The following is a 6,000-nucleotide window of genomic DNA, read 5'->3' as shown; positions in this document are numbered from 1 at the left end:
AATTTTAAACATAACCATTTCTTTCCTTAACACATTTGTATTTATCAGTTTATACATTTTCTCAATTATTATTTCTTAGATAAGAACTTGAAACTAGCTTTAATGAGAGCTACAGGGCACTTCCTAAAGTGCCAAAAATAAGTATTTTCCTTCCTTCTGAGAAAATAATTTTTTCCTAACATGGTTTTAAATTTCTGAATTTCTTTAGTGGCTTTAAATTACTCTGCAATAAACAGTACATAATCTATATTCTCACCTAAAAGGAGTCTTTGTATTCTCATTCTTATAATATGAATTCTCTTCCCCCCCCACCTCCCCCAGAGATATCAGTAAGAAGAAAGAAATGTCTTAGGTGAGCAAGAAATGTCTTAGAGTAACTGAGTCAGGCTATCCTGATGGGAGATGCCCATCTTTCAGTGGCTTTATTAAAGACAGCTTTTCAACCTGTAGATGAGGCACAGACTGTAAATCCAAAGTGATGGAATTACATACTTTCCAGGGGAATCACACTCTTTCCATTAGTATCCTGCAATAAAATTGGTAAGTTTTTGCCTGTGAGTTTTGTTGTGCCTAGGCAGCCACACTACCAGTGTGTGGTACAACCTGCTGACAAGAGGAGGACATTGCAAACTCAGCCAGTTTGTTGAAGCACAGATCCTCAGGGCCATTTGAAATGCCCTGGGCAGAGTGGGATGTACCCAGAGCTGCAGATACAGCACAAGACCTGAGGGTCAGCTGTGATCTTCCTGAGGATAGGCTGGTTACCCCAGGTGTCCTAAATGAAAAAAGTTGCCCACATTGACGCAATGTACTGAAGTTTGCATAAAACCTAATGCCATCCCCATCCCCTCTCTAGATACTCAGCCACAGTCCCACGTGGCTACAGAACGCCTTGAAAATGAAGAAGGCCATAACAGGAGAGCTCATCAGCTCCAGCTCATGATGGCATTTCTAACATCTGGGCCTATAACTGCAAGTGACTAGTGACAAGGAGACAACGGCTAAGCATAATATCAACATTTTGTTAACCGTGTTTGCAAAAGCAACCAGCCCCCTTCACCCCTTGCCCTCGCCGCTGGAGCAGGAACTCCCCAGCGGAGGCAGCATCCTGCGTGGAGTGGGGAAATGGCCTCACCACGGGGGGATCACGGCATCAGACTCCACCTCCCCGAGCTCCCCGAGGGCAACCCAGGGTCAGGCATGGCCTCCCGGGCTCCCACTGCTTGTGTGGTTGCTGCTGCTGCTCTCCACCAGCCGCTCGCTGGGGCAGCGGGTGCGGACACGGCTTGGGAAGTGCCAAGGTCTGCAAATTCCCTCTTCCTGCCCTGACATTCCCTGCTCAAGTTTTCACTGACCAGTGTCGACGGTCACAAAGTATCTGTGCTATTTCTGAGCGGGGGATTTTCTGTTGGTGTAGCTGTGTGCAGGAAATGTGATGCTTGGATGGAGCTATCCATGCTAAGGTTAGGGATTGCCCCAGCATCATGTCGTTCTAGAAGGAGCTTTTTTTTTTTTTTAACGTCTTCCCAGGAGAAATTTAGTGTCCTCACATTTATCCTGTCCAGGGGTATTTCGCAAACTTTCATTCTAGCCTATCTGTGGCCATGGCAAGAACAGCTGTCTCAAAAGATGGTGATGCAGGGTGCTGTTGATTTCTCAGTCTGCTAGAGGTCGAACCTGCAAAATCCAGTGCCAGAAGAGATATCCTTGCCTTGGCATCAACTGATTCAGGCAGGAGAGGATGCAGCCATTAGAGGGAGGATGCTGTGCAGCTATTTAACACGTTATTGTGGAGCACGCTGGGTTGTGCTCTTTATCGTGCCTTTCTCTTGAATAGACCACATTTATGTGTGTGTACAGCTGCACATTTGCTGGGTATATTAGGGGATATGAAGAGAAGATTAATTAGCAGATAATAGGAATAAGAGGAAAATATTGAAACTTGCTAATATTGTCTTTAACTTTCTTTGGTTAAAGTTTACACTTTCACCCTTTCTAGTAAGCCAAATTTCTGTGGCAATTAATATACTGAAAAAACATTTGGGTTTGATGTAGTGCTGTGATTTTAGCCTTAATGCATAGTCTTGGCTTATCTAACTACTTGTCTGGGGCATTGTGAATCTCTGTAGCAGATTGATGCCTCTTCAAAGCCATCTGGAAGAAGATCTACCCACTCTTTTTTTTCCCTGCTCTTTTAATTGGGACTGCTGGCTGGCCCTGTGTATCAGAGCAGTACAAAGGCTGAGAAAACAGAGAGGTCTTACACTAAGCCATTCGAAAGGGCAGCAGGAGACGTCATCCATTTTGTGTATAGATATGTTTAGATAGATGTGGTAAGCCATGAGAAGTGGATGCCTTGACAGGTTACTTTTCAAAGACTGCTGATTTGCAGTGACCTCTGACTGCTCTGAAAACAGCTGAATTCTGCAGACTCTGGTAATCTGAGATAGAAACTGTTTTGAAGTCGGCTGGGTGTAAAGAGTCTATTGCTGCCCTGGGTCTCTCAATACCACAAGGAAAAGTAGAGCAGGGGGGAAAAAGGATTCTGTAGCTGGAAACTCCCTTGTCTGATTTTGTATAGGACTGCTTGCTCTGTTTGCAGGGAAACACCTGGATGAAAACCATGCACTTTTATGCTCAGAAGTTGTCAGTCCCCCGAAGCCAGCAATTGCCTCTGGAATGTGTGTAAAAATACCTTGTTCCTCGCTACATGATGCTTCCCTGTTCCTTGGGAGCCTCATATAAATGTATTTCAAATGCACTGCATGTTATATACCATGTTGTAGTCACAGTTACATAAAATACAGACTGTGTAGGGAAAGGTAGGAACATCACACTTTTCTCTCAAACTATGTTATGGTTTAAAATTATCAAGTTAGCATAATTCTTCACAACCTGTACTGGGGGTCTGTTACCTTTCTATCAGACTTGTAGAAGTTCAAAGTTCCATATTTTAGGAAGTTAAAGGAGCCAAGTATCTAGGCTAATTTTCTTATGGTAGTTCTAACTCATCTGCCTTAATAAAAGCCTCAAATGCATTTTAAAGCTTGAAGTATACTATTCCAAGAGCTGCTAAAGTAATTTTTGATGCTGAATCATTAACGACAGGAGACATCACCGTGGTTTTAAATGAGCGAGCTTTACTTACCACTTACAATGCCTTTTGTGAGGGTGGCTGATTTCCTGCTCCATTTCTAAACCTTACCAAAAAAAAAAAAAACCAAACGACAAACCAAAGCAGAAAAGTCAAATGTCCTGTTAAGCCTCAGAAATCAGAAGGCAAATGAAAGAAATGTATTATTTTCTATGGGGCTGTTTTATGATATTTAAAGCCATCGCATAAGTTTGTTTATCATAATTTTGCATTCTACTTGATTTGGATTGGTACTCCCTCTGTATATTAATTTCATATGTTAATAGTTTTACAGAAATATGCTAAGTGCCTAAAAGCACCAGAGAAGATTAACGGTTGCTAACAAAACACCATAAATGGGTGTGGGATGATTAAAGCCCCCCTTTGCAAGAAGGAAAATGTCATCTCTGCAATTGTCAGTGGTGTAGATGATCTCCCTCCAGCCCCAGCACTTTCTGTTCAGATCCCAAACTGGATAACTCAATAAAATCCCATTCACATTTTCAGCTACTCTTAACTTTGATTCTGGAATTTGTAATCCACATGTTTAAATACAGATGTGTATTTTCTTCTGCCATAAGAGTAATTCTTAGCCATGTTTCCACTGAATTGAATGTAAAATCTGGCTAAGCATATTGTTAGTATTTTGCTCTCTTGTCAGTAAAAAAATCATATCAGTATTAGATTTTAAACTTAAAGCAAAACTATTTTTAGGAAAAAATTGCCACATGGGAAATTTTGTTCAGTTTATACATGTTCACAGTTATTAATTTAGGGTGAAATACTTTTTCCAATAGTTTTTTTCACTTTAAATACAGATCAAATTTTACTATTCTGTATATTTATTGAGAATTATTTATTTATTGAGAATTTATTGAGTTCAAAGTTTTGAGCAGATTTACAGCTGAATTGCCAAAGTCCTGTATATACATATGTACATAAGTGCAAAGGTTATATCCCAGGGAAAAAAAGGCTTTATTCAGAAAAAAATCACTTTCATCCTGTTTTTTACATTAAAATTTAATTTTATAATTGTTAAAAAACAAAATAAATTAATTACTGACCTTTTAAGGGTGATTTCTAAGCATATGGGGATCATCTACATTTTGAAAGCAGCTGTTTTTATGACCTGAAGAGTATGCATGAAACACTGGGATTTGAGCTGCTTTCTGTAGAAAAAAAAGGAAAAAAGAAAGAAAGAAAGAAAGAAAGACCTTCTCCTTCTGGCTTATAAAATATTTCTTTTTTTCTTGCAGTGATTTATCATATTCTAAAAGTATCATCAACATATAATGGTCACATTCTCCAGTGCATAACCAACATACGTGTTTGTTAGTGGGGACTGAATGAATGTGTACCTCCAGAACCATGATGTTCCACGGAAAGAAACATATGGAGATAGGCAGGACTTGTTAATTTGTTCTCAAAAGGATACAGATAAAAGCAGATGCTAAGGGGCAATAAATTACACTTTTTTTTGTACGTTTTCTTCTGTCGGTTTTTTTGACCCTCCTAGTTGACACAGAATTTCCTTTGCAGCATTATTTATTGCCAACCATGTTGCTAGGCTGCCTGGGAGGGCAAAATGGAAAACTTTGTGAAGTGTACTTGGAGAGTGCTCTTTTAAACCAGATGATTTGTGAGTAAGTCTTGGAGAGTTGGGAGTATATTTTAGATATGTTAGCTGTCTTGTAGTGGGCTTTTACACAGTGAATGAAAGACACTGGAAAATTTGGCTTATATAGGGAATGTTTACCAAGATGTATTTGAGTTTCTCACCAGTATGTGGGGTGTAATCTTCTCAGCATAAAGTTAGACCTTCCGTTTCTCCACTTGAAGGCTCTGTAAATGCTGGAGAGTTATATTTTGGAAAATGACTGTTAATTTTGGGTTTCCCTCTTCTAGGATTTTAATTATTAGAGGGCAGTGACACCACTCTTCAGAAAACTAGATTTTTATGAAGTGTCTAAAGCCACACACCAAAATGTTGGAGGTATTAGAAACCATTAGTCAATTCTGAAAATTTTAAGGCTTGGGTGACTGGCCTGGCATGTCCTTTGCCTTTTTAGAAAGGTTTTAATGGGAAATTTGCTTAATCTGGGTCTCATATAAAACAGCAGCCATGAAAGAAAAATGTTCCAAACTCCTAAAAGATGTTCAGAACTCCTAAAAGCAAATAGTCAGGTCATGAGCACACTTGCACGTCGAGTGTGCACATGTATTAAATATATTTCTGTATGGACTTATTTACATGTAGGGACACATGGAGGAAGAGCAGCTTCCAGATCTGTGATATCCCTTGAGCAAGGAGGCAGCTGGGAAGGGCTGGGGGAGGAATGCCTCCTGAGGAAGGGGCATCACGCTGCTGCCCAAACTAGGCACTCCTCCTCTCACTGAAGAAAATATGATTCAGAATCAGACCTGTTTAGGAAAGATCCAAAGCAGCTCTACCACCCAATAATGATTTGCTGCAAAACCCACTTCATGCTGTCCCACATGTTCCCTTGAGGTGCTCTCTGCTGCCACTCGCTCTGTCAGACCACAGTGCTCTGATGGGATCTGTCACAGCAGACTCGTGGGCTGTACCACCATCAGCCACGGTGTGCACAGTGGGTATTTATAGCTCTCACTTGTCTATCTAGTTCAACACCCTGGATGTTTTGGGGCTGAATTTGTATTGCATTTTCCTTTTGCCTTGAAGAGGTGTAATAAGTACTGCTTTAACTCAGTGGTAGTGAGTGGGTGGGTTTTAGTCCTACGGTTTTTTAGCTTCACAAGCATTATTCTTTCCTTAAAAAAGTCACTTTTAAATACATGAACAGGCATCCTTCCACATATGTGTCCACATGTGTTCCTGCACACACCAT

This window comes from Lichenostomus cassidix, chromosome 2 (genome assembly GCF_008360975.1).
Source record: "Lichenostomus cassidix isolate B80296 chromosome 2, HeHo_3.0, whole genome shotgun sequence".
NCBI classification, from domain to species: domain Eukaryota; kingdom Metazoa; phylum Chordata; class Aves; order Passeriformes; family Meliphagidae; genus Lichenostomus; species Lichenostomus cassidix.
This window is presented reverse-complemented; position numbering follows the sequence as displayed.